Source organism: Anser anser (assembly GCF_964211835.1).
Source record: "Anser anser genome assembly, chromosome: 1".
Lineage (NCBI taxonomy): Eukaryota > Metazoa > Chordata > Aves > Anseriformes > Anatidae > Anser > Anser anser.
The window spans coordinates 93,958,285-93,983,785 of record NC_139720.1 but is presented as its reverse complement, the minus strand read 5'-3'; the positions used below and the strand labels follow the sequence as shown (position 1 = coordinate 93,983,785).

The 25,501-nt window shown below is 39.6% G+C and overlaps 1 protein-coding gene across 1 annotated transcript in view; it reads left to right on the top strand.

Annotated features, from left to right (window-relative positions):
* ZPLD1 (zona pellucida like domain containing 1) overlaps nt 1-25,501 on the top strand; it is a 108,820-nt gene that overhangs the window by 10,218 nt on the left and 73,101 nt on the right. The window contains exon 2 of the mRNA XM_083819396.1: nt 265-17,377. The gene's annotated coding sequence lies outside the window, so the exon portion shown is untranslated. The remainder of the gene's footprint in view (nt 1-264; nt 17,378-25,501) is intronic.

Below are 25,501 nucleotides of genomic sequence, written 5' to 3'. Positions count from 1 at the left end.
ATGTTCTGTCCTTAATCTAATAATGTTTCTTGTTCTGCATTAGCAGAAAATGACTCTTTCTGCAATCCTTCGCATTGCTATGTAATAAACAATAGCATAATACTGAAGATATGAAGTAATTTAATAAGTTCAGGCTTTGTTACAGATAATGGATAAGTATGCACAAGAGTATAGTAAATCCTGAATGACAGTTTTACTTGATTACTGAGCCTGAATGCAATGTTCCACAGTGCAGCTTTACCGTAACGCTGTGTCATGCTGTAGGAAGTCTGATCGCTCTCAGATCAGATTAAGTAGTTCTACTTCTATGGCCTCCTGTCTTATCAAATGTGACAGACTGTGCTTGGTCAATACCTGGATGGAAGATGTCTGGAGAAGATTTATGGATGGTAGGAAGAAGTCCTGTTGGCTCAATATACCCAACGCTTCCCACCTAGTCCAAGCTGAACCGAAGTCTGTGAGGTGTAGTGCTAAGTATAATCAGGGTTGCTAATGGAGTTGCTGCTTTCAGATGTGATGTACAGCTGAGATCCAGGGCAAACACTGAGTCTTTAAAGTAAGAAACTGCGATTTCAGTTCATCTTGGTTTTTGCTGAAGTGAGGTTTTCATCATGTTGTTTTGTGCCTGCATTTTAATGATCAGTGAAATGTTTTCTAATGGAGTATAAGATGGCAAAGAGCTTTTCTGTCTTACACGTTTTATATCTTTTTGTGAAAATAGCACAATGAATAAAGGAAATATAAGGAGATCAATTTTTATCAGACACATATCGCATCTGCCTGACAGTCTTGCGTATTTCTTACTTTCACTGCACCTGTTTTTCCATTCAGCCTCTTACCTCCATGCTGTTTGACAGGGTGACTTTGAGCAAAACAAGAGAAGACATTTGCCAGTTTTATAACTAAGCACCCACACTGTCTTTTAATATTGCCCTGCGAGAAGTCATGGTATTTGGCTCCTGCTTGATAGGCGACAGCCAAATGTTGTGACATTTTGTGATGTACAGGAGCCGAGAATAAGGTTTTGTCCTTAGGCACTGAATTAGTTAACTCTATTTGGAAGAAAATAATTGTAACAGAGTTAGAATTCACTCCTGGCTTACTGAACAGCCCATATCTATCTCATGCTTCTGGTTTGTTTTACTCCTCACAGGTGCACCCTATGGCTGTGGAAGGAATTGTTCTTCAGGCACTTGCTTTTTTTCTGACAAACGTGGAGGTTGCCAGTATTAACAAAGGTCATGCTGTGCTTTGTTACTTTGTCAGATTTGTACAATTTCCTGGCTTTCAATTTTTGGAGGTTTCAGTAAACTTTCTTTCTGATTTCCTACGTTTCTCTATAACCTGAAGGATTAATACTGAAGTGGGTTTTTGACTTGTTTCCCGTGTCACACATCTTTGACAGAAGATCCCAAGACAGGAGGAATAGGAGCTAATTCTCAGTTAATATTGCTGGGGTGTATTAAGCTGAAGAGACTGGAGAGGTGGGGATCTAGCCATGTAGTGCTCCTGTAGCGGGACTCTAAGGACAAAGAGCTTGCTTTTATCTAGAGAGATTTGAGGCTCTAGAGCTCACTTGAATATGCTTCTAATACCACTTAAGTCATAAGACTGCAATAAGCAGCATTACATCAGTGCTAACACTTTCAAAGTGCTAAGTGGTCAAAATAAGAGCTCCTCTGTATTCTAACCAGTGGAGATCATTTATTTCAGCTTTCAAAAGGATTTTGTTATGCACATTCATAAAAGGCAGTTGAGGGTTCTTGGGTAAAGATTGAGAGGAGGAGCCCTTTGAGAGAGGGAACAAAGTCTGAGAATAAAGAGCTAATTCTCGATATGTAGGGGAGGTTAATAGTGGGGCAGGCCAGCAAGCGACTTGAAAGGAGTGCTGGTAGAGTGATGGAGATCAGAGATGCTGTTTGAGTCCATCACCTACTCTTTAACATCTCATTCACCACTGAAGCTCACTCGAACATCTAAGCAAACTTTTTTTGTCTCTCTAATTAAGACTGAAAGTTAAGAACAGCTAAAACCTGCAGCTAAACTGAGGTCAAGTAGATGAGTACTGCAGTGTCAGGGCCCTGTGGAGGAGGTATAGAGATGCAGTGTGAGGGCACTTGAGACAGCTCCTGATTTCTCTTACCATTTGCAAAGAGAATGCAAGCTTTTAGGATCTGATTCAGTGTTGTATAATCCTGAATAAGGCATTTAAAGAGGGCAAAACTGGCCAAATGTTAGTTCTCTTTAAAGTAAGTATTTTTGTACAGTTGGTCCTAGTAACATCTGTGTTGGCTGAGACCAGCAGAACTCTGGACAGCCCCTGTTTCCCAGCATTATAGGATGTGTTGAGCAAGTGGATTTATTTAGATGACATCAGTGTATGGGACAGCTGGTAAGGGGTTCATAATATTTAGCCTGTGGTTACTGCATGCAAAAGTGATCATTGCTCTAAGGAGCTATAAACCAGCCTGAAAAAAGGATACAACCATTATCTTATTTATCCACTTCTGTGGATTTCTCTAATGAGGCTCTTATGCATAAGGCATGTTTTTGCAGATGAGTGAAATGAAGTAAGGAATAGAACCTTTGTGTTTTTTTTTTTTTTTTTTTTTTTCCTCCTGGCCTCCTCAGAATTGAATGCTAGTTTCCTTAAGTATTTGGTCCCAATTCACTTGGCAGAATGAGCCCGTTGTACTCTGCTGTATACCTCAATGTCTTCATTTGCAACCAGCTATTATAGTACTAGAGCTGAGTAAATAATTCACAATCAATGATTTATCCTGCAAATAGCTTTTTTCCTTGCTTGTGGAAAATCCATGAGTAACTCTTGATTTCTTGTAGTGGTTACTCAGTAAATATTTTATATTAATACATAGAACATAAACCTAGTTCTGTTGGTATTCATGCGCTGTTTGAATTGTGAAGATGAGTAGTATTTGGGGGTAATAATTTGATATTATTTCAGTCACTTGGATATGCATGCAGCTTAAATAATTTTGTACAGGCACCTTGGCATTAATAATTCTGTTTGTAACACTCATTTTTAGCAAATGAGCACCTTGGAAATTGTTTCAAGCATTTCTGCTAGTATAATTCAGCGGCAGAAACACTTTAGAAAGCAAATGCAAAAGAGGTCAAAGCAGGTGTTGTGTGTATTTTCAGGCTTAAAATATATAAAATATTCAGTCAGATCTTAACTCATCTTTCCTTTACTCAAGGGAGCTGCAGAAATCACAGCATACTCCCAAGCACCTTACAGATGTGCAGTCTCAACCTGATCATACATTTGGAATGGCGTATTTTTGACCTATATATTGGCCTATATGTTTTAGGTCAGAAACTGCATCCAGAATATAGCCAATTAGAAACTGTCCTGATAATGTAAAGGTTTTCCTGCCCAGTGTCACTGGTGGTTACCTGGCGAGAAAGTGGGTGGAGGTGTAAGGGCACCACAGATACCGGTCTCTGTTGCATGTATTTCATCACAGCTTTTAAACAACTCTTTCTCTTTCCTCACTCACAGCATCAAACTGGTTTTGGAAGGAGGTGTTAAGCCAGCAGGACAGACCCATGTGTCATTCTTGAGAGAGTGGCAGTGAGCACGGATGACATAATCTGCTGTGCAAGTGCTGGAATTGCAAGTGCTGGAATGTGCAAGTGCAAGAATTTCTTTAACATGGCTAGATTTGTCTATAAATAGTCAATAATTTAAGGGGGGGGCGCTGGAGTAAGTCATGCCGAAATCTTGCTCATTTTATTTTAAATGATTGAATTTTGCCCTCTAAAACCAACAGCACAACTTTCCCATGGGAGGCAGGATATGGCCCCCAATGATGGAGAAGCTGTCGTATTGCACACGATGAGAATGTCAGCCAGAGAACACTACAGCTTTAAATGTTGATTTTTACTTTTTATTTTTACTGCTAGATCTGAAGAGTTAAGTTCTGTTTCTGGGAGATGTGACTTCTCTGTATAAAAGGGGTGTGTAATGTGCATAAGGAGTAGCTAGCATTCACACTGCTGGTAAAGATGGCAGGCTTTTTTTTCATTTAAGTCTGTCTTTGTGCAAGTGGGTGACCTTCCATGGCCAGAGAATTTGAGGCAAATTAAGGCTGCATTTACAATTAAGCAAAAGGCTGTGGTTTAGCTTCATTTTTGAATTTCCCGATGACCGTAGCTTCAAGTAACCTCTTCTGTTATTTTCCCTTATTTTTCTGGTATGGTTGTATATAGATGCAGTATTTTATGCCAGAATGGCTGAGATAATGCTACTCAGACCATCTGATCTGTATAAGAGAGCTGACATGAATCAGAATACTAAGTTGCATCTTCTTTGGTGCCAGTAATCTACACAACCAAGCAGCCTGTGACTGCATTAAATTGCTATGATTTTTGACAGAAGAGACCTTGTTTGCATAAATCCCTTGAATACCGATGGGAGTATGATTACAGCTTTAACAAAGGGAGAGGTTGAATACAAATTTGGGAGGGCCAGAAAGTGTTTAGTATCTTATTGTTTTCATTAGAATTCTAAATCTCATTCATTCAGATGACTCTGATCTTTATATCAATGCACAAAAAGAAAAGAACAGAGAAGGAGAAAGACTCTTCTCTTTTGACTGAAACGCTGATTTTGTTATCATGTTACCAAAGAGGGTCCATTTGGGATATTATTCAAGCACAGAGATCAGTGCTGGCTTTTTGTAAGAGCCCTTAAATGTTTGGAATACATTTGCCCTTGAGAGAAATTATCTAGTGGAAAAAAAAAATCAGATCAGAAGATAGAAAAGATGGGATTGTGTTTAGTGCATTGATGCTGGCATAGCAGCTCTTCCTTAAGCTTAATACTACCTGCATTCTTAATACACTTAATAGCTGGATTCTATATTTTTTTTTGTCAGGTTTTGTTCATGAAACAAATTGGCAATTAGCCACTGGCTAGCGGAACAAAAGGATATTTGTTTGGAGCAAATACAGTGATCACGGTGTATTTCTATTTGGTTTCTTTTGAGGTCAAAAATACCAGGTATGTTTTTGAACCAAATATGTTGAACAGCCTGCTTGTTAGACTTAGAAAACAAAAGTTGATTATCTGTACTATTGTAGTGACCTCATATTGTCTCTTGTTGCTTTTAGAGTAGTAGTTTCTTGTTACAATCGGACAGAGTCAGGTTGGTTTCTTTATGGATTTGCGGGAGAAAAGAAATGAGCCTTTTTCCTGACTTGGTGCATGTAACAAGGCCAGTCTTCCACTGGGGAGTAAGTCATTCTTCCCTGCTAGTATCCTGGACATCTCCCTTCTGAAAGGAAGGACGGGGTTTGAGGCGCAAGCTGGAAAAAAACATTGCCACATCTGAGGTTGGCAGAGCTGCTGTAGGAGTATATGCAGCCCTGTATGATAGACAAAATGAATACTTGAAGAGTTTAACCTGCAAAGCTTGGGCTTTCATTCCTGCAAAACAGGAGAGAAAGTAGTCAGACTTGAAAATTAAAAACATCTTTCTGGGAATGAGTCAAAGCTGGAATGAATAAAGCAATCCTGACTGAGTTCAGGACCCTTGGATTTGGGCCTGCAATGATATGGACACTGCTTTCATTTTACTCTGAACATGTATCAGTTCATTGTAACTGTGAATATCAGACTAATTTGGGATAGTTTCAGTTCTGAGTTTATGCCTAAATGGTCTCCCAGCAGACCTGAAAATAACTGAGAGAAAGACACTTGTTAAATTTTACATTCAGGCTAGGTTATACTTAAATGTGGCAAGTTAAGTGAAACTGTTTTTGTTGTGGCTGAGGATTTGAAGACTAGGCCAAGACCCTCTGACAGTCCTACTGGGTCACAGCATTACTTCATCTAGCATCTTGTACACGTTTAACATCTCAGCCATATCAACTGCCATTGGAATTTGGAAGGATCGGCAACTTCCTCTAGGCCTTTTGAGAACTCCCACATAAAGTGTTGTCTTCTATGGAATTTTACTGGCAGAAGACCATTGATGTGCTATCACTTTGGGTATACTAGTATAGGTTTTTCCATATAGGTGCTAATTTAGACTCAACCTTCTAGTTCTGATTGCTGCTGTTATAAAGTGTTTTAAGAACTTCCCGCATTTCCAGAAGTGATCTGAATCCAAAATTGTTTTCCATATAGGCAACATAATTTATGTACTTCATCATATATTATACTGACGTAGTTTTTCCCATGCACTTCCACAAATAGACAGGTCTATTTCTGTCTCTTTTTCTTGCCCTACCTTTCCAGGCCAGAAAAACTGCCAAAATGGATATTTCTTCCAGGAATGAAACTACAATAATTCAAATAACCTTTTTAAGCATTAGCTTGGGTCATCAAATTGCAGAGAAAATCCACTCTAAATTCTATTATCTGTTTATGCTTTTATCAATACATAATGACTCGGAAGTGAGCACATTACTTGAAGTCATCAGTTTTGACAGTCCCGAAGAAACTTGTTAAACAAATGTTTCATCAATAATGCAGAGTTTCTAGGAATGCCCATTTATTTTTTGTGCCAAGTGGATGTACCATTGTAGGCAGCAGCAACAGCAACTAGTATAGTGCAAAGGAGATGCAAGTATTATCTTGTCTGGTTCTCCCAGTGAGCATGTTGCTTTGTACCTTCATTTCTTTGACCAAAGAAACCAAAGTTTCTTTGGTGTTTTTCCAAGCAATGGTACCAGCAAAGTACAGGAACAAGAATACCTGTGAAGTCGATCATCGGTCTATCAGCAGGGTGCAGTTACGTTATGTAGTCCAGTGTTATTTCTGGCATAACATTGAGAAATATGGATCTGTTGGACTACTTGGACACTGAAGCTAATGCAGGTGTGGCTACACAAGTACGGGAGTGTAAGGGAGTGTAGCTGGGTGTGGTGCATGTGTGTGGTGATGTGTGGTGGTGCCCATAGGAGGGGGAGAAGCTGAGAATTAAAGCCCTACATCTGTCTTTCTGCTCTTGTCCTTAATGTCAGAGTCCTGTGGCTTTCAAGTGCCCTTAAGGCTGTGCAAGAAGTTGAACTGGAGCATTGTTCTGCAATCACTTTTTGTTTGTATAGGTTACAGGACAGTTCATTAGCGTGACACACAGCAGTTGCTCTTCTTTGGTCACAGGGAGATGATAGACTGCTGTCTAAATATTTCACTGTATTTATTAGTCCAAAGGCATTGCAGGAGTTCTGTGGTAATTCAAATCTGAACAACCCTTCAAACATTTCTTCTGCTTCCATTTTCCTTTGCAAATAGCTCAACGTTCCTAAATGAAGTGTTGCTATCCTCAATTATGTTTTAAAAAAAACAAACACAAAAAACTGAAGTAACTCAAACTATCCTACTGCTCAGCTACTGCTGTCTTTTGCCAGAAAACTTCAAAATTGAAGATGATACTTTGCCTGAATGTTTTGGTTTATCATCTGGAATTTGTGACATTTAAGCTGAACACCAGCTATTTGCAAGTTCCTAGCTATGACTTTGTTGCTATACGATGATATGGATAAAACAAATATCTGGGGTTCATTCTCAGCAGAGCACACTTCCTGACATACCATCACCTATTTCATGGCTAAGACCTTGTCTAGGGCTCCCTAAGCTATTAAATAGATGCCATTTAAAGGACGTCATTGAGAACTTGCTACATTCCTTTAATGTCATAGATAGGCTTGAGTAGCACTCATTTATTTGAATTCTCCTTCTCTTTATTACATTTGATTTATTCACTCAGGGATTATAGCCATGCATAGCACATGAAGCCTAAATCCTAGTGCAAAGAAAGAAACGAAGGCCCTATCTATGATCAACATTCATTCAGCTTCCAATTCCTTCCACCTTTCCAATTTGGTAGTATTGTACTTTCTGCATATCTGATTAATATACTGATTTTGGAAGCTGAGAGGTCTTGCAAATTTTCCTGGCTTCTAAAATATCAGCCTGTAGCATGTGTTTATTTTCCTGAGTAAAAAAAAAGAAAAAAGAAAAAAAGCAAATTGACCTCAAAGTCTAGTCTCTTTTGTTAAAAGAACCAGTTCCACAGTTGGGATTTTCAAATGTTGACTCTGCTTTTGTTGAACTGAAGGTATTTGGTCTTGATGCTTATGGTTCCCAACACATCTTGAGTTCCCTTACTGGTCCAGTAATACTCATCCTACTCTGACATTAATTAAACCTTGCGTCTGCTGATGCCTAAGTAGTACAGCTCTCATTGACTTTAGTGGAGACGTGCCTATGTATTCAAGGACAGAAGTTAGCTCTTAATTAGCATGCTCTGACTTTTTTCATCTCTTTACCCAGCAGAACAAATTCAGAGCAAATGAAGCATCAAGAAATTCCAAAGCACTGCTCTCAGTAGCCAAAAGTGATGAGCATCAATATTTAGCTTGCCAGGGGAGACTGATATTGTCTGTAGGCAGAATGTAATCAGTGATTAATGCATTTTTCTCCTGCATAGAGATTGGGACTGCCTGAACATATGGAGGTTAATCAGGGGAGATGTTCAAATCTGGGCTAGACAAAGCACAGTGTACAATCATCAGAGCTGGTTCAGGGAATGGATGGGACAAATGATGTGCTGGATTCTTTCAGATTCATTGATTATTAAATTTAATGACATACATGAGAAACAGAATGTCTCCCTTCCCCTTGTAACTAGGTTTTACAGAGCAATACTTGTAATGGAGAGTAAGTATACAGCAGACATGCTGTAACGTGAATTTCTCTGATTTTGCTTTGAAATATTGTCTTTGTAAGTCCTTCCTGGTCAGGCATGAAGGCAGAAATTTGTTTTTCAAATGTTTGGGAAGTTGATGCTCCTGAGCAATGTACTTTGGGATCGGGCTTGACCACCACAACCTAGCCAAGCACTCAGTATAGCTATGGCTTGAAGATCAGAAATGGGGTCAAAATGTTTTGGTGTTTTTTAGGTTTTGATTTTTTCCTCTGCAAATTGAAAACCAGTGTCCTGCTTATGATTAACTAATGGGAAACTATGCACTGGTGTGTGTCTCAGACCTGATAGTTCAGGACATGAGTGTCTGTCTGGGTGGGGGTAAACCCAGTAGTTACCTTCCCAGTTCTGACTCTCTGTGGGATTAGGATATTCCAGTGGAAGCAATATGCTGTCTCCATCTGCTTTGACTTGCTCTTGACTTGCATGGAATTGTGGTGAGAGCGTCAGGGAGAGCAGGACAGCTGTGAGAACCTACTTGTGGCGGAGCTCTGAGGGGAAGTATTGCCCTCTTTACCCAAGCATCTTTTGCAGAAAACGAGGACCTAAAGCCCTGGGGAAAGGCCTTGTAAAAGCTGGCTTTGTCTTCTGTGTTTTGGAGTAGGGAAAAGGAGAGGAAGCAAGCTATCAGTTTCTCTGTGGATTCTTGCAGAGGAAATGCAGGTGATAAGTAGTGAAACATCGAGCACCCCCAGGAGGTATTACATCAACACCTTTTGCCACCTAACTTCTGGACGAACAGCATTGTGGTTTATTTTTTGCTCCTAAGGCAGCAAATCTTGGGGGGGAAAGCCTAGCACTGCAAATGTAATAGTAGCAGCCTTCGCATGTTGCAACAGATAGTTAAGGCAAGCATCTTAGACTACAAAAAGGCTGTGCGGTTGCTGGTGTGTGGCACTGCTGTTGTTTTCCTGTTTGAAGAGAGCTGTCTCATCAATCTTGCTGCCTGTGCTGCATGTGCAGGCTGGGAGGAAGGTACTGTAACAGTAATAGCAACCATAACAAAATCCCTATTAGAACAGTATGATGGAGCCTCTTGTTGAGAATGTGTTGTATGCATACTGACGTATGGGAAAGTACTTACGTCCATTTAGTGCTTTTTGTTAACTTTACTCTGATGAGACAAGATGGCCATTTTTCTTCTGGGGTGGGCAGTTGCTCCATGGTTAGTTTTGTAGCTGTGTGCTGTAATCACAAAGTGGGAATAGCATTTCAAGTCCTCACACTTGGGTTATGAGTCTCCTGCTCAGTGCAGCTGAATACACACATGCTTTTTCTCACAACACCAGCAAACTACATTAAAAAAGTGTTAAGGCTGTGAAAAGCGTGGAGAGGTAGAGATGAGGAGCAAAATCTACAGTTTGGTGATGCGGAGTGCAGAGCTGCCAAACCAGACACTCTTCTGCTAGTCAGTAGAAGTTTAATACTTGGCTGTATGCTTCTATACTTACTTCACTACTTCAATGATCTTTTCCCTGTTCAAGTTGCTTCAGGTCCTGTGTCACCTGATGCTGGCAGGATGGTGTTTCTCTGAATATCCCACACTTACTCTTTGAAATAATCAAAAACAATACCCTTAGAAACAGTTTGAGAGCAGTGGCTGCCATCCATGACATAAATCATGTATTATGGAAGCTTCTTCATATCAGTTTCTACTTGATGCATATTTACGGAGTATAATCATATGTAGCTAACCAAATTATATAACTAGCTGCTTACAATTATTTTATTACTGTAAGTCATTAAGAAATACAGTCTCATTGACCATAATTTGGTTCTTAATTTTTTTAAAAAATGAAATACATCATGCAAGGAAACTACACATGCAGGGCATGGACTTAAAAGTATCTCATATGCTTGAAAATGATTCTGGTTCAAGGAATTTAAATGTGAAGTAAGAGTACCTTTCCAGTTACTGTATCTGTGATAATTCTATCTGGAGTTAGTGCTGTTTATGGCACAGGCAGTATCGTGTTTGCAGCACTAGAGGCATTTGGAGATCCTGTTCTACAAAACTGGATTAAGAATCGGTCTTCTCTTGGGAGGTTTCCAGTGTAAAATGTATTTTCATCATAAGGGAGTTTTTTTAACCAAGGTTTACAAGGGGACAAGAGATATAGCATTGTAAATAAGGCATGTTTATACAACTATTTTGGGGGTTTCAGAGTTAATTTTGAGGCTTAGGGAAGGCTTTGCTTTGTATTTTTTGAATGTACCCTTTTCTTGTCTCTGTGGTTGAGAGAACAATTGTTCCTGGAAGTTAATGGGGTTTAAGCAGTAACAAATACAGAAAGATTTTTGTTCATTTTCAGATGCTATTTCTGGATAAAAGAAAATATATCAATTTAGGATATTAATTCATAACATTTAGGTCGTTTGAGCCTCAAAGAGCTTGGCATTCTGTAATGAAATACAAAGACTTTTGGTTTTAAAGAAAAAGAAAGTCTTTAGAGATCAAGGAGCCAAGATGAAAATCAACTCTGAATTTTCTTTCCTTTCATATTTGCCCTAATTCTTATCTCCTTCATGGAGCAGAAGTGTTCAACAGGTAGCACTAGGAAAAAAAAAAAAAGGAATAAATGGATGCTGCTAGTTCTAGCAGATAATGTTTGATCTCCTTGTTCTTAACTGTAAAGACCAATAGGTTTTGTAATCAGTTCTTCAACTGTTTGAAAAATTCAGTGCTTTGGTTTAGACAGGAAGTTTAAATAAAACTGCATATTAAAAGTTTCTGTAATATTTCGGAATCACTGTCAGATTGTAGAGGCAGAACCAAAAATGGTAGGGTAAGACTTCTGCTGAAGCTTCACGGTTTCTCAAAGGAAAGCTGATCCAAACAGGACATGGCATTTTTAGAACGGCCAATACTCCTAAACTGAGCTTTGTTGCACTAACTGCAGTCTTGAAATCCAAAAATATCTCCCACTGCTTTACCTTGTGTGTTCCTGTCTCCCTCTTACTTGATGCCAACTGATTTCACTTTTTTTTGGCCAGCCTGTTGCTCAGCCGTGTAATGCTCAGCTGCTGTGCTGCTACTCCAGTTGCTGCACTGGTACTTGCACCAGAGAGCTACTTAAATGACTAATAATGTGACTAAGTGTTGTATATCAGCATTCATCTAATTACAAATTCTACCTTGATCACTGGAGTGTTTGTATAAGCATTACACTGATTGGGATAGCTATTTTAAGAGACTGCAGTTCTAATTTAGAGAGGATTGTGAAAGAATTTATGCATGGACACTTGTTTTAGTATACGTGCCATATAGATAATGTGAATAAATTCCCAAATATTATAGGGAATATGTACATAAATGCAATTTTTGACCATGGCTTCAAGACTCTGATTATGGATTTTTTTTTTCTACCGGCGCTAAGATACTGCCCTAAGAAAACTTCCAATAATTGCTCTTTGAAAACCACCTAAGAGTCCCAGGGAAATCTTTTTGTTGTTTTTCAACCTGCCTTTTAAGTGTACCATCTCTTCCAACCACAGAATACAAACTTTTGTCTACTTCTTTGTTGTTATTTTATTTTACTGCCTAGAGTTGACAATATTCAGTCTTGTGTTACTGACAAGCCTGGTCACGGCTGATTGATCAGGATTAGAAACAGCATCCTTTTATTGCTTTCAAATCAAGACCAGATAAGTTTCTAAACAAAATAATAAAAGTACTACTGCTGAAGCCTGATACAGAAAGGGCTGTGGAAGCTTTTTGGTCTGTCATACAGAAGGTCAGGCTGAACATTACAGAAGTCCCTTCTGGGCTTCAATATTCATCTGAAGTTGGAAACAAAATTTATGCTTTTCTGAGGCTGAATGACAGCCTAGAAATGGAGTACAGAGGTGCTGTTTCTGACTGGGGTGGAGATGTCAGTAATAGAATTCATGCTATTATACCAAGAACTCATTTTTTTTTCCAGGCATTCATTAAAAACTCATGGTGGTTGTCACGCCCTGACTTCTGGTACTTTGTAAAGTTTTTAACAATGCCACCTTACATGTAAGATTTTTTTTGGGGGGGGGGGACACACTTTACCCCAACGGCCTTTACTTCACCCATATTGACTCTTTTCTGAAGGCCTTTAGTGATTCCTCTAGAGAAGAGACTTTTTGGCAGGAATGCCTGACACGGACATGGCACAGCATCCCTTTTCAACTCCTCCCTGTGGAGGTGCTTCCAGGGCTCTGGCATGGATGCCCGGCAGTTGGAAAGAGTGGATGATGGGGTAGGGAGCTTATGTGGTAACTAGGTTAATTAATCACATGGCAGGGAGCCCTTGTACTGATGTTTATATCATTCCAGAATGAAATAATAACAAGTAGGGATATTCCTGATTATAAAATAATCTAAGTTAAGAGTATCTAATTCTTTATTAAGCAAGACTTTTGGATAATTGACAAAAGCAAACATTAATCACAATCTGAAGGTGGTACACGTTACATTTAAGAAGTTAATGGTTTAATTTCAGGACCTTGCAAGCTTCTCTGTTCTCTGTCAGCAGGGAGATGCACTCAAATCCTCACGTGTTGGTGTCAGGCTGTGCATTGTGTGGCTGCTGCGAGTGCTGATAGGAAACCAGTCCGCTGCTTTCTTGGCACTGTTGGAAAGGCAGGTCCAGACCTGTGATTGACAGGAGGAAAACTGATGTCATGCTCCCAAATGCCAGGGCCCTGTGGTGGTTATACTCAAGTGGGCAGCCGAGCTCCACCACAACCGCTCTCTCACTTCCCCCCCTCAAAGAGAAAGGGGGAGAAAATACAACACAAAGAGCTCAAGGTCTGAGATGAGAATGATTTAATTAAAGGGAAAGGGAAGGGGGAGAAAAAGAAACAAAAAAACCAACAAGGCCGCGCGAAAGCACAGAGAGAAAGGAAAAAAAAGTTGTTCTCTACTTCCCATCAACGAGCAATGTTCGGCCACGTCCTGGGAAGCAGGGCCTCAAAACGCGTAGCGGTTGTTCAGGAGGACAGCCCCCTTCCCCACGAGAGCCCCCCTTTTTTTATTGCTGAGCGTGACATCAGGTGTTATGGAATATCCCTTTGGTTGGTTTAGGTCAGCTGCCCTGGTGATGTCCCCTCCCCATCACTTGCCCACCCCCAGCCTGCTGGCTCTGGGGGCTTGGAGGGAGTCCTGATGCTGTGCCAGCACTATGCAGCAATAGACACAACACTGGAGTGGTACCAGTGCTGTTCCAGCTACGAGTGAAGAGCACAGCACTGTGTGGGCTGCTGCAGGGAAAGGTGACTCCATCCCAGACAGACCCAACACAGGCCATGAGGGCACTAATAGCCCTGACAGTCCCTGCCAACTTCCCCCAATTAATGCTTCTTAATTTACCTTAAATACACTAATGGTGCGGTGAATTTGGCTACGAGTCTTGGTGCTAGATATGATGAACTTGGATTCTAGCAAGGCAAACCAGCGAGATATCTGAAATGGTACAACATTTGGAAACCCGCAAAGCATGTGCAATACTTCTCTTTGTGACAGGGTGAGAGAAGGCAGTGGTGTGAACAGCTCAGTTACAGAGGCCGTGAGCCAATGGTTTGGCTGGGGTCTTCATGTTGCAGGGGGTTTCAAGAGCTGAAAGAAGGCTGGGAATGGCTTCAGTTGCCCAGCCCTGTGAAAGCTCAGAGGAACTATGACCTTGAAAAATAGGTTTGGACTTGTGAAAAACTTTTTAGTTTTCTCCATGGCAAGTTTATGATTAGGAAGAAATTCTAGGAATTTTATTGATGTGGCCCATATTAATATGCCGTCTTGGACTTCACTGAAGCCTCCTTTATGCATCTCCTTAATGGAGGAGGAGTGCTTGCATGAGGCGTACTGTTGTGGGAAGGGAAGATATGCTGATGGAAGACAACTGGTAAAAGCTTTTGTGTGCCAACCAAAGTGGTAGCATACAAGTCATGTGAGTTTTCCTGACACCACAACTTGGTTCCTAGCTGGATGTTCTTTAGACCGTGTGGAGTCTTTCTTTTAAATTTTGTTGTGTTGTTAGGAGGAAGGTGATTGTTCTAGTGGCACAATATAAGAAAGTGAACAGTACCTGGTGCTGCTGTCTCACATTAGAGCAGATGAGTCTTGGCTGCAGTCCTTACTTTCTGTGTGAGACTCACGAAACTTCTCTGCTCTGAATTCTGTGGGTCCTTACCCATGCATTTACCCAGTGCAGAAGCTCATGCTTCTGACTGAGAAGGGGGACAAATTTGACACTAAACAACAGAGTTGGAGATGCAATGTGCAGATGAAGAGGGTCTGAGCAGGGACTTAAAACTGAGGTCCTTGAGGGTATGGAGCACAGCAGTGTTGACCTGGGCTGGTCCTGGTTTGGTTAGGAGTGCAGGGGAGCCTGTGGTACTGACTGCCTGAAAAACAAAGGAAGGCCATCTGCCTTGGCCTATATATTTAAGTTGAATTGGTCAGAGAGGAACAGTACTGAAAGTTATGGAAATGCAACTGAGTGGCTATAGCAAAAATGGGTAAATGGTGTACATCAGGTGTGACGTGATGGACTGATAAGGTTCCTCAGAAATTCTGTAACTACAAGGAGAGCGACCACGTGGATTTTACTTTCTTGCATAAATTAAAAGCAGGTATTTGTTGGCAGGATGTGTATTTTTATGACATCTTAGGCCTCCATTTATCAGCCATAGTTTTCCATGGTACTGTCAACGTGTTTGCAAAGTCTGTTCTAAGGAGAGTCTTGGCATGTAAAATATGAGCTATTGAAAGTATTGAGAAATGTGAACTTCTGAGGAAAGTAGTCATGATATTGTTTGGCCACCTACACCCAACTTCGTCCCTGCTCCCCACTTTGTCAGGGCATTGAATTATCTTGCCAGCTTCTCTGTACTACTGCTGCTTGTAGATAAAAAGTTATTTCTGACCCTCATATGTTCACTCCTAAACACCCATCTTTCTGTCCTGGTCTGTGCAAGACTGGCATACAGGTCATAAGTAGTAACACTGTGGTAGGTTGGCTGTTCTTAAAAGGTCTTAGGTTGGATCTAGACCAAGAGAATTTTTGTCCCAAATAGCTTAAAGGTAAACATGATGAAACTGTGTAAATATAAAGTACTGTGTAAATATCCAGTACAACCACTAACGTGGCTTTATCAACTATTTAGTGAAGACCATGAATACGTAAGTACACATGTAGAAATAGACTCAAGTCCCACCTGATTTTTCCCAGCATACATGTTTAGACACAAACTAAATAACTTGAAATGCTAAGGTAGGTTGTTGGGCTTTTTCTTTAGGGCAAGCAAAATTGTGTGGACTAATTACTCCTCCTATAGATGTATTTTAGATCCAAGAGTTTGTAATAAATTTACCATACTAACTTAAGTTGATAAATGAACTTCTATGAAACTTTTTGAAAGCTAGGTCTGTTGGCATCATTAACTGTATGCTGTCTCATATCCTTGAACAACCATCTCTACTGTGAAAAGAATTTGCCACCAAGGTCAGCTGTCCTTCCAAAGTTATGGTTTGTAAATCAGATCTGGATATTTATGCTGATAGTTTTGTTCTTCTCTGTACATAGTTCATGGGCTTTCTTGAATGACACCTTATGGAACCTTATCAAAGTCCAATATGAGCAGTTGTGGTATTGACTAGCGGAGAGTCCTCTTCTGGTAAGAACTAACATGAATTTTTGAAATACAACAATGAAACAACCTAAATTACCATGTATAAAAACATTAGTACATGTAGGAATGAGTGAATACTGGGAGTAACTACTTCCAAAAGCATACGCATATCCAGGTGTATTGATCTCGTGCCTGAAGGGGCTCAGGGAAGGCCAGGTTGGAGTTGGATGGTCTTTAAGGTCCATTCCAACCCAAACCATTCTATGATAAGAACATGATTATTTCAAGGCAACATGTCTATATGACTGATCTTCCTGTGAAATCTTTGTGCTTTTCCTAGCTGTGCATACAGATGAGACTGTTCTTGTCCTTATGCTTGGTGTAGTCTTCCAGAAGTGCGGGCTGCGTTATTTTCTGTAGACTTGCTGAGTGTGTTCATGTTTCCCTTGTATACCCCTAGGGTGCTAAAAACATGCTTTTAGATGGGAATACAGCATTGCCTGTTTCCTTATTGAGTTGCTGCTGCCTTCTTTTGTGCACTGACTTTGTGCTCTTTGCTAAGGTTGTACATGACCTTAGCTTTTATAGCTTCCTTTCTCATTTCGTGTTGAGAATCTTGTCTTTTGCCTGCAGCCCGTGATGTCTTGGTTAAATCTCCAGCAAGTGCCCCCATTCTTTTTCTTCCTTTCATACCATAGAAGAATAGCAAATGTTTCGAAAGCTACTTTGCTGTTCTCCCTGTTGGAACACTCCTTTGCCTAAAGGTCTGCACAAACCTTGGCTGGACTGCTCACAGTCATTGCTATTAGTCAAAGCATAGTCAAAGACATTGCTCTTACCAAAATACTAATGTAGTCAGTCTGTGCAGAAAGTTGGTCTGGTTTAAAAATAACCCAGCAAAAAAGCTCCCTGGTTCCCTGAAGAGGTACATCAGCACATCAGGGAGGGCTAGTAGCAAGGGGCTGGGGAAGAGTCGAAATCAGCTCGTTTCCCCCAGGAGCCCAAGAAAATGGCCCCTGGAAGCACAGCCAAAAACTGCAGTGAGTGTGTGTGGTCTGTGGGGGGAATTCTCATGGCTTTACCAGCTGTCCTGTCTGTATATCTATGTTTATATAACATATCATACTTCAGATACGATTATGAAGCCTGAGACACACTCTTGTTGGTGTTTGTATGGTATTTGGTACGAATGTGACATTATTACAACAGGAGCAGTATATAACAGTGGATTTTAGGGAGAGATTTAGCTAGTTTTTTTTAGCTGAAGGAAAATAGAAATAAGCTGGGAGAAGATTGGAAAGGTTGATATTTAAGAAAAAAACAAATCTAAGTCTCTTTGTAAAACTTGTGCATGCTGTTCTGTATTCCTTCCATAAATTATTTTTATCTCCACTTATAGTGTCTGGTATTAAACTAGACATTAAATTCCAAAGGATGGTTGTTTTTCCAAATGTATTTGTTACAAATAGCGTGCCTTGATCTAGAGACTGGAGCTTCTTGCATATAATAATAAACAGCAATAATAATTACTCCTGTTTGGAAATCAAGCTGAAAATTATTTTGACTATATGGAAGAAATGTTTACTTGCATGAAGCGTAAAACAGTAGGCCTTTATGGTCTTCCTTACTGTGTGATGGTATAAACTACAAGTATAGATGCTGTGGTCTGTGGACATACTGGGTTAAAAACACACAAGATCGCATCCTGATGCGTTTGTTCAGGGAAGATGGTAATCATTAGGGATTAGAGTTGGACAATATTTTAGCAAGATATCTTATGTACTTTATCTGAATTTTTTTTTTTTTTTTTTAGTATTGGTAATACAGTCACCACGAGCTTGCACCTGGAAATGATTCTTTATCCCTTATATGACCTCTCCTGGAGGTTGTACACAGGTCCTGCTGTGGAAAAGAATAATACCCTCGTTTATAAATACAGGGCTGAAGTTGTTTTAGAGAGATTTTATGCAAGTATGGTGCACTTCTAAAACACATGAACTTCAGCTTCAGTAGCTCTGGAATCTGGTGATATGAGCTTTCTAGCTCTGTCTACAGTATTTATGCTCATGGCAGGTTTGCAGCTCTTTATTACAAGGATGGTTTTGAAGTCACACATGCATTTTATTCAGGAGTAACACTGCTGTTTCTCTGTTTTGTGGCCATTGTTTGTGTTCTTTTCTGTTCTAATTTTAAACCTCCTTCTGTATTCTAATTTAGCTGGAGTGTTCAATGTATTCATTTTTACTTTACTTACATGGCTTTCCTATCTCCTAGTGGCTTGATTTCAGAGAGATCTAATAGAGCCAGCTGGCTGAGAAATGGATTTCTCCATTTCACAGGAAAAAGCACTTATTTTAGGAACGTGATTTCTTTTCTCCCTGATTTGAAATGGAAACTAAGTTCAAAATTTTGTATGGAAGTCAGATTATGAAGAAACTTCTTCAGATGTATTTGAAAACAAAACCACAATGCACTTAGTGGTTTGTTTAACATTTTGTGATATTCTCAATGACCATATTAATGTCTTGGTCCCTTTGAATCTAAATTTGTTTTACTGCTCAAAGAAGTGGAAAGGGAAAAGAAGAGGTACCTACAGACACAATAAAGAAAACTCTGCAGCCAAAATGTGAGCTTATATAGAGCAAGATATAAAACTTCTGTTGAACGTGGCTTTGCCATCACTTCTCCTTTTCATTTAAACTTAAATTTTGAGTAATACTAATAGTGGGTTGAAAATGCAACAAAAACCTGGCAATATTTTTCATCCAAGTAGATTAAAAAAGGATCTTTTTCTTTTTTCCATTTGAAGAAATAGCCTGCCATTGATTTAAATACCATTTCAAATAATGTGTAACATCACTGTGACATAATACTGAATATTAAGTCTTCATTATGTAATTTATGATGAAAGGAATAGTTTAACTTATGTGTTTTATAAAGACTATAATATTACTGTTCACTGCAGTGTCTGGGCACCTCACAAATCCAGGAGTGTGCCTAAAAAACCTTGTTTTGGAAGGAATTGTTATCCTCACAGCTGGTAACAAATGTGACTCTGTGGCTATCCCTGCATTGTGACAGCCACCTCTGCTCTCAGAACTGTGACAGTGCAGAAACATCTGCTCGAGCTGTTAACTTTAAGCTAGGTAGATTGAGTATTGCAGTTTTGTAGCCACAACAGAGTCGTCTTTTATATGTGTTATGCCATATATTTGCATGATTCTCAAATAATCATTTCAAAATGCTTGGTGTCCCCTGCTGTAACACCTCAGCTCCCCACAGGTAGGGCTGCACGTTGGAAATGAGCAAAATTTAAACAGGATTTCATTTTGCATAAAAAGCCTTTGAACTACAGTCGATGGTGCAGAATGGCTTGCATAGGTCCTAGAATCAAGTGTAAAGGGAGAAAGGGAGGGGACAGTCTGCAACAGAATTTATTTGAAGGAAAAAGCCTCTTTTTTTTTTTTCCACCACAAAATAACTTTCTCAGCTGTAACCATGTAATGTGCCCTCAATCCAGCTAGTTTTTTATGCCGTTGTACATCACCAAGGGCTGCAAATTGCTGTTATGTTACCACTACATTTAGTACTGTGCTCTTATTTAAAATGACTTCTGAGCAGTTGTCTTGATTAGAGCACTTAAATGCATAAATAATGCAGTGGACTTAACAGTGAGGGAAGAAATAGATCAACTGGAGCTGTAATTCTCGAGGATACGTTTTTCTCACTTCTTGATTTTATGGATTATTTAAAACTAGTAGCTGTAATCACAACGGTTTTTGTAATGTTTTCATTTAGAATAGTAGCATTTACTTTGATCTGTTGCTATTGTATATAGGAGGTAATCCTGACATTTAGCCTACAGTATCTTTCCCTAATGTACAGACTAACAAAGATTTGCAAGCCTTCATTTCCTACTGTTTCCAGAAAATGAACATGAAGTTCAGAACTTGGTAGCTCTTCTCACTAGTTTTGCATGGAGGAAAAGATGTAAAAAATATACATATAATGCCCAGGTCTTCACCACCAGTGTTGTACCACCAGTATGTTTTCCTTCTCAGTCCTGAGGTGGTGTTTTAGACACTTGTAATAACAAAACTGGCAAAATCATGAGTATTTCTGCAAATGGCATTTCAAAGGGTTAAGGAGTTACACCAGTCCTGATGTACCTGCTAAGGCCTGGGGATGGGCATGTTCTTCTAAGTGAAGAAAGAAAGAAAAAAGCTATACCTTTTCTGAGTTTCTTGTTGTGCATGACAGACTTTGCTATTGAAAATATATGTTCAAACAACACAGAGCAGAGTGAGTAGGAGGATTTATTGCAGCCAGTCCTTTTTTCCTGATCATGTGTAGTCCTGCATACCTGATCTTATTTTCCAAAGTACTAAGATAAAGTGTAGCCATCCTCGCTACACATCCTAAGGTGTAGGCTCAAGAAAGCACGTATGACTTCTGTGGAGATGTGACTGAACGGATGGAAGAAGTTGTATGCAGATCCCAGAACCCCTACCCCTATATAACTGCTCCTTTGGCCAGAGGGGGGAAAAAAATAATGAATTTTTCAGTGCAATAATAAATATGAAAAAAGAAAGCAACTCCCCCACCCTTTCAGCTGCCCCAACCTAGGCCGTTTGTTTATTCCCTAGCAGAAGATAAATAACTCCTAAAGGTAAACAACATTTTTTGCCTAAGTTTTGCAATGGCAAACAATTTTTCTGGAATGCAATCAGGTTGAAGGGTGAGGATAATTCTTAAGAAAAGAGTTATGCTTGTTAAACAAGGAAGTGAGATAACAGAACATCAAAGAATTAGTACTAAATCAGGCTACCTCACCAGCAAGAGCGGGATGCAACCAAATAAGATGAAGGCTTCAGAAAGTAGAACATGTAGGAAGGAGTTAATGTTAATTTTTTTGTACGTTTCAGTGCAACTGCAAATAGGATATGTAGAGTAATGAAAAGAAGATAGGTGTATCAGGTGACAGGACTGTTCCCTGTAATTGCAACTTCCCACCTGAAAAATGCTGTCGGTCCTCTCAGTGTAGGGCAGTTAGAGACGGGTGATGGCGGGAGGGAGGGGGAGAAACAAAGCTGATTCAGTGCAACAAGAATGTAGGTGTGTGTATGCCTCTTGTATGCTGTGATGAAAGAAATCGAATGTGAACTTGAATAAAAGGACCCTTTTTCGTTTGCCATGTCACTCCTGTGATGCAATGTATAAGAAGTTTTACATGCCTGCACCTGCAGTAGCTCCTTCCTGGTACTCCAGCGGCCTGGCTACTTGATTAAGACGGAGAAGACCAAGTTTAATGCATTTCTTAGTCTGATGGATTGTAACTTATTTCTTAGGGCAGTGCTTTCGGTACTGATCTACAGCTAAGCTGGGTTGTTCTCAGTTGTCCTAAGCGGTATTATGGAGTCTGTGTGACCAGTTCAGGTGAGGAGGGGACAAACTGTCACTGAGCCAGGAATAAGTTCTGTTCATTGACTTAATAGAGCTGAACCTCAGGGGAGATAGGCTCCCTTGAGCTAGAGGAGGGACCTTCAGTCTGCTCAGACCTTCAGTCTGTGGAGTTGGTAGAGCCACAGAGGCATGACTGATTTTGTGATTTTAACTATTAAATAACACCTTTATCTTTGAAGATGGCCCAAGGGGGAGGCAAATGTTTATTCAGTAGGATGTAAAAACACTCAGTTTTTCAGTTTCAGCAAAGAGCATAAAACATCCATCTCAAGTGGATCTGAATTCATGACCTTTTTTTTCCTCATGCAGCCATTAAATTGGTAACTCCTACTTGTGTAGGTGGAGTCCTTCGGGCTCAGGCCTCTGCCTGGTGGGGGCCTGGGGCAGGAAGGTACTCTTGTGCTGGATGCTCATAAATGATGTGAAGACCAGTGAAATCGATGCACCCTTGGCAAATTATGATTTGGAAGCTCATTATCTCTTTGTGAAACTCATTTTCCAGCCTACTGATTAAGCTTATAAAAGCACAGTTTTAATATGCCTCCTGCTCTGTTTTTAATTCCCTGGCTGACAGTAAAGAATATTCTAACCAACTCTCAGGACAATTTATACTATTCTTTTATCTCAATGGCATATTGATCCTGTTGAACATCCCCTCTGCAAAATAATGAACATGCATCTTAAATCCAGTTCATAGAGGTCATGTAGTGAGCTTCATTTTTTCCTAGGGGGACAGTCTGCAGCTCCATATTCTGATACTGAGTACAACCTAAGAGGAACGGGTCAGGATTCTTATATGGCAAATTTTTTCTGATCTCTTCTTGCTTGTTCTCTCTCCTTGATTATTTTCCTGACACCTGATGCTGTTTGCATTTTGGAGTTACTTCACATTAAATGCTAGAAAATCATCCTAGTAATTAAAACAGGCGCTGTGTTGAAAGAGGAAGAAGCTCTTGGAAGGTGGTCGTAAATCTGTGTGGCCTGAATAAATATGGGAAGCTCTGTGTTTATTGTGCTATTGCGCTTCCTTACTTGCTGTGTTCTTAAATAAAAGGAGCTCTAAAAAACAACAGAAAAAACAAAAGCAAAATAAAAACACCCACAGATTAAAAAACGAAACACCCACACATTAAAAAATAATCCTAAGAGAAGCTCTTAGTGCCACGTCAAACAAACTCCACAAAAAGAAAAGCCCTGTCACACCAGGCGAAGGGACACACAGGTGGATTGTGCAGGTTTGCTGGCATGCTAATGGACATTAAACTCTCATCCTACCTTATGCAGAGATGGCTTTCCTCCTTAGAGAGGCCCAGGCATGTGCACACATATAGTCAGCAGCAGAATGCATTTGGACAAACACCCCCATTTGCTTCATCTCTGTTCAGACTGTTATTGAACATGAGCAGCAACTGGGGCTGTCTGTGTGTAATTTTCCACCATTGTGAGCATGGACTGAGTCTCTGAAAAGGAAATAGCCTTCAGGATTTGCCTCTGGAATAATGGAAAACTCAGGCATGTTTCTTTGCAATGCAAGCTAAACTACCTGTATTTTTCAAACAAATAATTATTGCCGCACTCACCCTATGCTCTGGAGTCTAACAGGCTCCCAGTCATATGAATGAGGCAATCTTTCAGCAACTTAACACTAAACTTGAGAACAGGTGAAATAAGGAAACCACTTAGAGGAAAATAACCTCTCTGTGATGGCCCTTTCTCAGAAATAGAAGATTTGCTGTTCAGCACCAGCAAGTGTGTAGGGAACCAGCTGAATGGGAGAATCTGTCCACTCCTCTAAGTACTTAATGGGACACTTATTTCCTTTTGCTAAAGAAGGGCCGGTGACATCTGCATTTAGTTGAAGAAACGAATAGCAGAGAAACAAGGAAGGGCAATGCTGTAAAGCAAGAGAACCAGATTGATTTTACTTGCAGGTTGAAAATAGACTTTCTCATTTGAAAATCTGCAAGCCTCAGTAGAAGAGAAATGGTTGAGGTAGTGAAAGATATTAAATATAATCTAGTTGTTAGAGGAAAGGAATATAGGCTCTGGGTTTCGCTAGAAGGTGGAAATGTGCTCAAAAAGGAGTGTCGTGTGGTTAGAGAAAGGGAGAGTGATGCTTAGAGTTAGTATAACAGGAAGAAAGCGTGTATATATTTAGAAATGTTGTTGAAACTGCCGTGATCTTAAAAACAAACTGCAAATTGTTTGGACTATATAAATTTCTATGACTAAAGATGAGATGGAATGAGATAACTATTATTTTTACTTTTGTTACATTTGGGGGGGAAATCAAAATTCTCTATGTAATCCAAGAAGTTTAATTCTAAGTTTATTTTCAGAGTGGATTTTCATCTCTGTTATGGTCAACATGAAAATTATTTTCCAAAACACCCCCGGTAAGTTGAAGTTCACATATGACATGGTACAGATTTCCCTTATGGGGGTCTACAGATCTAAGACAAAGGCAGACAAATTATGAAACAAAATATTTTAATGCAAGAAATTGACTGTTTTTAAAGCTTTTCTACAACACTGAGAACTTATTTCTTGCTACCAAGCAGTCAGTTTTCTGGAAAGCTGGAGAAGCTGACTGTAGTCTCATGTTTTTATTAATCCCAATTCACAATTTGTTACCATTTCTTATTTAAGTTTACCTCTGCTGATACTGAAATGCATCGGTCCTTTGATGTATGATGTTGTGCATTGGTATGACTAACAGGGATTTATGTATCCTAGCTCTATGGTCTTTACCCAGATGAGACTGATGCCAGGGTTATTTACAATCTGTTCAGGTCGTGTTTTTGCCTTTGGTAAAGCTCTGCATAAACTGGATTTGGGTTCTGTGAAATGTTTCAGTGCAAATGTAATTTCACGATCATTTTTTCCTCACATGTGCTCCCCGTTCTGCTAACAGTTTGTGTTTGAGAGACTTAAATTACTGTTGCTTCAGCAAGATAGAAAGGGAACTAGTTAGTTCTCAGGCTGAATGTTGTTTGGTTATTTAAAACTGGTAAACTCTCTCTCTAGATGCCAATAATATAAATAGACATGACACTTTTTAAACCTTGTGTTTGTGTAAGTGTATTTGACTACATCTTGAGAAGAATTTCTCATACAGTATCGATTCTTTTGAAGTATTTTTCCTTGCAGCTACATGAGGTGTTTCTATGTACAGTATGAACATGTAGTAAACTGCTAGTCTGTTAACTGGGTTCTGAATTAAATCTGATCTTTCACACTATTACCCGATTTCTTTCCTGAATGTCATACCAAGGGGCTTTATACTGAGAAACAGCTAGAAAAGTATGTAGGTTTTTAAATGCAAACAAGAATGAGAAACACAAAGCACCTGGAGGAGGGACAGAAAATGTTTATAGGCCTATGCAGTTTCATCATAAGGAGAGACGAATGTACTGGTATGGGCCTGGGTGGAGAAGAGGCAGATAAGAGAGTATGTAATAGCGGTAAACAGATAATTATAAGGTCTAGAGAGGAAACGCATGAGAATGCCTACAAATATATGTCTATATCCCAAATATAAACTAACTTCTGTCAGGTTATGCTTTTAATCATGCATTTTTCCTGAAGGTTTTTGAAACCTTTTGTTTTGAGGTATATTGCAGACTAGATACATGACTAGATAAGCTAATCATGTGTAAGAGTTCCTCTGATCCGAAACAATGGAAATATGTTTTGGCTGA